The sequence below is a fragment of the Sinohyriopsis cumingii genome, unplaced genomic scaffold (genome assembly GCF_028554795.1).
Source record: "Sinohyriopsis cumingii isolate HCF-2022 unplaced genomic scaffold, ASM2855479v2 utg000813l, whole genome shotgun sequence".
Lineage (NCBI taxonomy): Eukaryota > Metazoa > Mollusca > Bivalvia > Unionida > Unionidae > Sinohyriopsis > Sinohyriopsis cumingii.
The window spans coordinates 1,372,303-1,381,658 of record NW_028315934.1 but is presented as its reverse complement, the minus strand read 5'-3'; the positions used below and the strand labels follow the sequence as shown (position 1 = coordinate 1,381,658).

The window sequence follows — 9,356 nt, the reverse complement described above, 5'->3', positions numbered from 1 at the left end:
TGGTGCTAAGTAATCAAATCATCATCATCATTATCATCATCATCATCATCATCATTTTAGAAAAGCTGTATTTTATTGCATTCCCTGTACGTTTTACCGATTAAAGTATTTAGTTCTTGTTCTTCTTTAATTGTGCAAAAATTTATCTGACACTTTCTGAGACAGCTGGAAGGTGTCCATTTTTGTGCAGATACGGTGCATTATTACAGTCTGGGAAACTTACTAACATATTACTAATTTATTTTTATTTCTAAGTTGTATGTTTTCATATATGGGCATAATAATCATAATTCTACTTGGTATATAAATCTATGCTAATTCAGCGCTAGTTGTAAAAATAAAAACAAAACACGCGATCAAGAACATTTTTTAGCTACCGGTGTCTTCTCCACACGTGATGTTCGATCACTACTGATGGGATATTACACCGAAAGTTTTTATTTACATCAGTTTCGCCTTTTCTGCCGCAAACCCGCAGTTCTACAATCAACTTTCTCAGGCGAGAAAACATTTTTTATAATTGGGATACGTAGCATATCGATACATTATTACTTGTCCGTTTTCTCTGTTCCAATTTTTTGAATGACTAATGACCTATATTCTCCGTCATGGAATTGTAAACTGTCTTATATAAATCAATTTAGTCAGTATAGTTATATTTGTAGCCATCTCTTTCAATGGCACTGTTTTTGCTGCTGACGCTAATAAATGCATACTAATTAGAAACAAAATATTGTTAAACATTTCTCTCTGATCTTATAATGTTGGTTCACGTTTGATTAATCTATTGTGCATGAGATTGGTGATACCATTTCTATACAGTGGGGTAGTGGTTTGAGAAAACGGAGTTGAACCACAAAAGCTTTTGGATCAATGGTTTCAATTTGAAATTGTGTGGCAAAGTTATGTCTTATCTATATAATCTTCTTGAAATGTATCGTTGATATGGCTAGCTAGTACGTTAAAGCCCAGTTAAGGTATATGGCAAGGTTTATTATTAGTTGCATAAAACATAACACCAATGCAGTCAATATTGTTTTTCAACTAAATTAATGATATCAATAAATACTCCTCGAAACAGTCAAATAGACGTAATGGACAAATTCGCAGGTGTGCCAGTAAGAGAGAGAGAGAGAGAGAGAGAGAGAGAGAGAGATTTGGATTTTTAACGTAGCTTTAAACAATTTCTCAGTCAATTCACTACGATGTCTGCAATGTGATAGTTTATAGTGATGTTTAGCACTGGGGCATCATGCCGCAGACATTTTGCATAAAGTCCCACCCAGTCACATTATCCTGATACCAGGCCGACCAGTCCTAACACTAACATCTTAGTGTTGAGCGCCAAGCGAGGCAACTGTTAGTACCATTTTTGTAAGTCTTTGGGGTGACTCTGCCAGGGATCAAATCAAAGACCTCCCGTATCCGAGACGGACGCTCTAACCACTAAGCCACAGGAGCGGTCTAAGAGAGAGAGAGAGAGAGAGAGAGAGAGAGAGAGAGAGAGAGAGAACATTGTTAAACTAAGCAACATAATACATTTTGTAGACATTTATTTCCCAAGAAAATACAAAGTGAAACTGTAAAAAAGAACTTATGAGTTAACTCCTAAATAGTCCAACACGTTTTGTCGACAACCAGGCCCAATGAATAAAGTTTTAATTAAATTATATATAAGATCCAACGCTAAAGGTGTTGATGTACCTGTAGTCTCAAATGTACTAATTACAATAACCTGAAATGTGATGATGTGACAACGGTCTTTTGATGAATCACAATAACTTAATCAACAACAGTTAGTTCTTCAGTTTTACATTAACTGTCCTAAACCTTAAAGCGCATTAAGCTGACTTATAGCGTTCTTGTGAGTGTATACTAGGAGTCGTTGTGTGCATGTGTGTAGAATATGAGACCGTGTCTGTATAATCTGTGTGTGTATATGTCTTTGTGTGTTGATAGAATAGAAGACCATGCGTACGTGTGTAAAATAGGGGTCAGGTAATGTGTATGTGTTTATGTATGTGTATAGAATAGGAGATAGTTTGTATATGTAGAATAGTAGACCGACTGTGTGTGTAGAATAAGAGGCCGTGTATATGTGTGTGCAAAACATGAGACACGTGTTTGCAGAATATGAGACTATGTGTGTCTATAATCTTAGACACTGTATATAGAATAAGAGGCCTTGTGTGACAGCGCAATAGGATATGTGTGTGTGTGTGTGTGTGTGTGTGTGTGTAATAAGATACCGTGCGAGTATGCACAATATGATCCCGTTCGAATAGGAGGCCATATATATATCTGTCTGTTTGAAACTATAATTATCGAGATCAATGACTAAATGTGTCATTCAAAATGAGAGCTCAATTGTCATAGGTCGTGTATCACTCTTAACTTCCCTTTCCGTGATTTGATTTAGTTTAGTGCTTCGCGGCACAACAACACAAGAAGGCTATTTAGTGTCCATGCTATTGGAGCAAATTGCCCTTTCGAGGAAAATATAACGAAAACTGATCTGTGCTTATCGAACTGTAGGATCTGGATATATAATATTTCGGTCGCAAATCTGACACGCTAACCACAAAGCCACTTGCAGCTCCTCTAATTTCATAGACTTTTTTTAAAGAGTACAACACATGCACTCTAATTTGAAGTATCTCTTTAACTTAAAAAAACAAACAAACAAATATATGTCTGCGTCATTGGTTTAAAGGACTCGCCTCATATTGTCAGCTGATACCATATATTGTAGCCAATTACAAGTTGTGTAAAGGAGACGACCCAGTAGGTACGTGGTTTGAGTATGTCAGGACTACATATAACGGTGTCTATTTAACAATTATCCGGTTGGGGTATTAACTTCTAAACCTACCTAGTGCTCTTCGGTATATTCTATTGAAAAGCTTTAGTATGTCATGCGTATATCCCCGTAATCTTCATCTAACTTCTACAATTAAATAATCGTAAAAGTAACATACACACACATACACAGACATACATACATCACCGTAACACGTCCGTCATTAAAAGCGATTATGAACCTAAATTTTATTTTCAGTGATTGTTAATTATTTCCAGAATAATTGACAATATTTGCATAGAGGTCCTACAATTATAATATACGACAAGCTTAGTAAGTAATGGAGTACATTTGACGAATTATAAGTTAGCTGTTCGCTGTTACGTAGCTCTTGCCTGACAAATTCCAAACGGACTATGCGAGAGATTTCGCTTGTATTTTTCATCTTTGAGTAAGTACGTTATAATTTGTACAAACTAGCAGGATGTTATGTGTTTGTTTACTTCGTGTTTGTGTGTCTGTGTGAGAGAGCCTCTGATCGAATACGATGCTCAAATATACGGGTATTTTTTCAGAGGTACAGGACAAGTAGGAACAAATTTCTTTAATGGAACAATATTCTTTGCATACATGTATAACACAGAGAAAGATGTTTTCAGAAATTAATCGCAGCAAATTATTCTCAGCATAAACTTCTTAAATCAAATTCGATTGCAAAAGCATGCCTCTTCCCGATACTCGGCCCATTTGATTCAAGGTTTTGTTATTTGTGTCCAGCAACTATTTTTCCAAATGTACCTATGACAAGAATGGTAAAGGTTCGCGCGTGTATCTATGATAATAGAGATAGTGCTTATGTCTGCGATCGTTCGGTTTACTTTTAGGAATCATGTCATTGTTATTGTTGATAAATGTATACCCCAGGTACCGCCTTGATATGGATACATTTTATGGGAGGTTACTGCACCAACCCCATCATGCTCTTTTGACGTATATTTAGATTCTTTCAGAAGCATCTGGAATGACTTAGTATTTAGTACAGAGTCAAACACCGAGTTACCATGCGAGTGTGCCCGCACCGCACTAATGTATATATCCACGACAAGGTTCTGTCCTCATTAGAGACGTAAGTGCATTTAGCTTATCGAGCATGCATCTTGGTACAGGCAAAGCGACCATTGCCGACACCAAAGATAATGCTGGCAAATTAAAATCTTTTCTAACCTGTACCCAATATATATATATATATATATATATATATATATATATATATATATATATATATATATATATATATATATAATTCCACTTCATATCCCCACATACAAAGTTACATACGTAGACTAAACAGAGCAGAACGCATGTTTTAATTTAATACCTTCTTTGATAAATACCTCTGGACGTACCCAGACATTAAATATACAGAAAGATCAAGGGTTGGTGTGTACCAATTCGAATTGAATATTTATGAGTGATATTTTAAAGTAATTTAAAGGATCGAAATTAAAACAAAAAAAATATATGTAAGATGTCGTTAGCAGGGCCGGCGCCAGACCCGGCCAGACTATCTGGCGCCCTAGGCAAGGTTAGATTCTGGCGCCCCCTCCCCCCCCCCTCCGGAACATATCAATTTCCAAATTTATAAACAATAAAAAAAAAATTAAAAATGCGCCCCCTGAAATCAGTGCCCTAGTCGGCTGCCTAGTTTGCCTATATGGTAGCGCGGGCCTGGTCGTTAGGCTTTTGAATTAGACATTGATAACATGACAAAAGTATATATTTTTACTGCAAACTATCCCCGTTCGCCTGGCTGCGGGATCTGAAATTTATCTTTTCGTCTGTTTCTTGAAGTGAAATAACATAGATAATGCGACGTACGTCGAAATTAGGATAAACGGAACTTAGATTTCAATAGCAATCCATAAGCGGACAGACGGATAGTCGCACAGCCAGAGTGACATGACCAGTTACAATCTCAGTATACCAATATAACATTCAATGAACCAATCTAGCATACACTCTGTTAAATGTGCACAAGTAGGTATAATATTATACTGTTAAGAAAAGTTTTATACCTTTATGTGACGATATGCATTGCATATGAGTCAATAGACCATGTCGTAATATTTTTAAAAAAAAAAATTAAGGATGATTTTATCCCAACGGAAAGGGAAGAAATGAAACATGAGAAAACTGAAATACATGGTAAAACTGTTGAAATGGTTGCAGGGCACAAGACTTTTATATTTTGCGCTGTATATATGGGTCTTTCATTATGATGCAAAATGATTACCACAATTTTAAATGCTCGACGTCTGCTGAACGAATCTCTCACGCTTAATAAAGGATTGTCTGTTTCTACTGACAACTATTGAGTTATCTTCAGTTTGTCGCAGCGACAGGTCAATAAGTCAAATGACTATTCTACCTTAATCCGGTACTAAACATCATTACAAGAAATAACTGAATAAAGATAATGCGATTTATTTCAAAAAGGTTCATGCGTTTAGTCATACGTAGCATCACGTTACAACAAGGGTCATGCATTTAGTCATACGTAGTATCACGTTACAACAAGGGTAGCAAACTGCAATTGCCGTAAACCATGGGTTATAGATACACTGTTTTTTTTTTCTTTCTGTTTCCGTTACGTAATTAAACATTTTGTATTGTTTCCGTTCCAAAAGAGTGCCATAGACCTTGCGGTGAAGTAGTCAGTCTTCACAGTCAGTAGATCTGTTTGAACTGGTGTATTGATATTAAAGATATAACTATATATTTAGGCAGATATACAGTTACAATGATATTATTTCCTTTATTAATGCCAGTAGTATTAGAAAACATTATTTCCCAGTGGCTAATTTGAAAGAATTCATAAACTTCTCACCATGATTGCATTATACACAACTATGCATGCAGAATCACCATGACTGTTTCATATACAAAAATACATAAAGATTACTAAGACTAACACACACACACACACACACACACACACACACACACACGGTTACCTCTATTTCACTGTTTATAAAGATCTGTATGTATCAGTGCGAGTCATTTCTGGGTGATAGTTAGCGTCAGTTTTATTTTATTGAGATAAGTGCCGCTAATAGGTTGTATAATTTAGTACTAGACAGGGGAATATGTTTTATAATTTAGTACTAGACGAATGAATAGGTTGTGTAATTTAGTATTAGACGGGGGCATAGGTTGCATAATTTAGTATTAGACGGGGGAATAGGTTATAGTATTTAGTACTAGACGGGGGAATAGGTTGTATAAGTTAGTATTAGACGGGGGAATAGGTTGTATAATTTAGTATTAGACGGGGGAATAGGTTGTAATATTTAGTACTAGACGGGGATATTTCGCATCTTTTAAGGCTTAATTTCTTCCATGAAATGAACTCTTCGTTAATTAGATTTTTTTCAGCTGATGCATGATTTGTAACGATTTATTTTATTTTCTTGTCTATCCTTGATCTTGTCTAACTGATGACAAAATTATACATACTGTAAAGACAGTGAAATTGTATTTATACTGCAGTAAACATCTAGAATTAAAACCCAGTAATGTATTATTAACCATAATGAGTACACATAAATAGTAAAACTAGACACCCTTGACCTTCTCGCCGTAGGTTCATATTGGGTGACACTCTGTGGCTCCACGGAGATTGTACATTGAGGGTACATTTTTATATGGTTAGCATTTGTAGTGTTCATTACTTTCAAAATTTCTAAGGGAATTAAATTATATTTACATCTGAGGACACTATGAGACTATAGAGGGAATGTAACGAAGAAAAGTTTCGATAACACGTCATCAGCCTACAAAGGTGGTGTGCTAAACAGAAGTTAATTGGGTGAGAGTAGTGAAAGGGGTGAGATTAGCGACAATGGGAATTAGCATTAAAAACACCCCCTGAGTAAGATTAGCGACAATGGAAATTTAACATTAACCACCCTGGGTAAGATTAGCGACAATGGAAATTTAACATGGGCAAAAAACCCTGGGTAAGATTAGCGACAATGGAATTTAACATTGGAGAAAGGAAAAAAAAGGAAATATTGAGATTAGCGACAAAGGCATTCGAACAATGGAAAAAAAAATATCGATTCTAGGGACAAAGGCAATTGAGCATGGGGAATAGAGTTTGGGTCTGTCTAGGGACAAGGGGAATTTAACATGGGAATAGAGTTTGGGTTTGTCTAGGGACAAAGGGGAATTGAACATGTTAGAAAAAAAAAAACTACTTTAGGGACAAGGGGAATTGAACATGGGATTGTTTTTATTTTTTTTTTTTTAATTTTTTTATAAAGGGGTAGGCAATCGAAAGGCTATCTCTTTTCGAGAAATGTGGGTGGCCCTGAAAAGGGCCTTTGGTTTTTCTTCTTCTTCTGCTTCTAATTTCTTCTTTTTCTCCACCAACTTCTTATTTTCTCTCCTACACTCTTTTTCTTCTTTTTTTTTCTCCTCCTCTTCTTTCTTCTTCTCTTCCTCCTCTTCTTTCTTCCTCTTCTCATTTTCTTCTTCTTTTTCAATTTTTTCATTCCATTTTCGTATTCTTATCCTTTCCTCTTCATCCTCCTTCTCCTCCTTTATCTCTTTCATGACACCACTTATTATGTCCTTTACTTTTCTTAAGTTATTAATTTCCATCTTTAGTCGATGGGGACTATAGGAATAGTGGTCTTCATTGAGTCTCACTAACATCTGCTCCATTATTCCTAAATTGTCTAAAACGTCTTGTAATTTTTGCATTCTGTCAAGGTGGTTCGAAGCCATCTTCTTTGTAGAATGGTTTGAACGACGAATACTGTGGGTTCTTATACGAAAAGCGCGGACGTGAAGGAAAACATCCCCCCTAAAACATAAAATTGATCTAACCTAGATCATGACCAAACAACGCGCGGACGTGAAGGAAAACATCCCCTACTTTTCTCATTTCATATAATATACTATCCACATAAGTGAAGCAACAATAAACAAACCACAAATCTACTATTTACACACGCAAATCATTAAAACAAAATCCATAATCTACTATCCACACAATCGTACGTGAGCCGTTACAAAACCCAAACTATACTCTCCACATACGCTAAGAAACAATAAACAAACCCCAAATCTACTATTTACACACGCAAATCATTAAAACAAAATCCATAATCTACTATCCACACAATCGTACGTGAGCCGTTACAAAACCCAAACTATACTCTCCACATACGCTAAGAAACAATCAAGAAACCCATAATCTACTATTCACACCAACGTACGTGAGCAGTTACAAACACAAACACAAACACACAAACACATACACATACCCTCGCACTATTAAAAAAGAGTTAGTGTTTATTATCACACTACTCTACCTACACACATTGGCAAATTGATGGTTATTTCTTTTCTTGAGTATTGGGTAGTCCTGAAAAGGACTGTTTTTGAAACTTCAGAGGCACCTGGCTAATGGTGGCACCTTCCGGGTCTGGCACCACAGACACAACGCCTACTTCAATCATTGGTCCAATTGACTGAAGTGGTTGGAAGAGCTGACGAGGGTTGAGTGGCTTCACTATCCCACTCCTCCGTTTGCCGAATAGTGAACACTTCTTGTTCCCTTTGTCTTCTTTGTCTTCTATTCCTCATTCGAGGATGAACAATTGGTCTCCTTACCTCTTGTGGGTCCTGTACTTGTTCTTGTTGTGGTTGTAACTGTGGTGCAGTCATTGCCTGTGGAGGTTCCATCACCCAGGGCTTCACCTCACATTTCTGTATCATGAACACGTGAGACCCTATCCCTCTCTTTTTTTCTTCCTCTTCTTTCAGTTTTCTTTCTTCTTCCTCTTGTTCTATCCTGGCTTCTTCCACAAGGGCCTCTGCAGCCAGCTCGTTCAGGAGGCATCTGGCATACTCCAGATGCATCTGAAGTTCCATTAATTTAGTCAGTCTGCTGCTCATTCTACTCATTTTTCTAGTGTTGATCAATCAACAAGGGTAGCTGGACTGTCGAGTGACTTTTAATTTATACAAAAAGCGCGGACGTGAAGGAAAACATCCCCCTAAGACACAAAATTGATATAACCTAGATCATCACTTAAAACGCGCGGACTTAAAAGAAACACTTAGTCACTTTTTTATACTGCTCATCACTATTCTAAAAATTTTTTTTATTAATCACTTCAATATACTATCCACATACGCAAAGCAATCCAACCCCCAAATCTACTCTCCCACACCTCAAACACCAAAAAAAATCATTTTAATCTACTATCCACACCAACGTACGTGAGCACTTACCAACACACAATCTTATACACAAACACATACACTCGCACTATGAAAAAAAAGAGTTAGTGTTTATGTTCACACTACTCTACCTACTCACATTGGCAAATGGATAGTTATTTCTTTTCTAGAGTATTGGGGTAGCCCTGAAAAGGGCTGTTTTTTGTTACGACAATCTTTTATTAGTTTCTAAGAATGCGATGTCCTCTGAGGATAGACTTTCTGGCGATAGGTCTGCTTCTTCGGAAAGAGAAGAAGAACT

General features: G+C 36.5%; 1 protein-coding gene across 2 annotated transcripts in view; it reads left to right on the top strand.

Moving 5' to 3' along the window:
* Positions 1-3,134: 3,134 nt before the first annotated feature.
* Positions 3,135-9,356, top strand: part of LOC149773214 (neo-calmodulin-like) — a 32,422-nt gene continuing 26,200 nt past the window's right edge. For both annotated transcript variants that reach the window (XM_089946648.1, XM_089946647.1), the window contains exon 1: positions 3,135-3,251. The gene's annotated coding sequence lies outside the window, so the exon portion shown is untranslated. The remainder of the gene's footprint in view (positions 3,252-9,356) is intronic.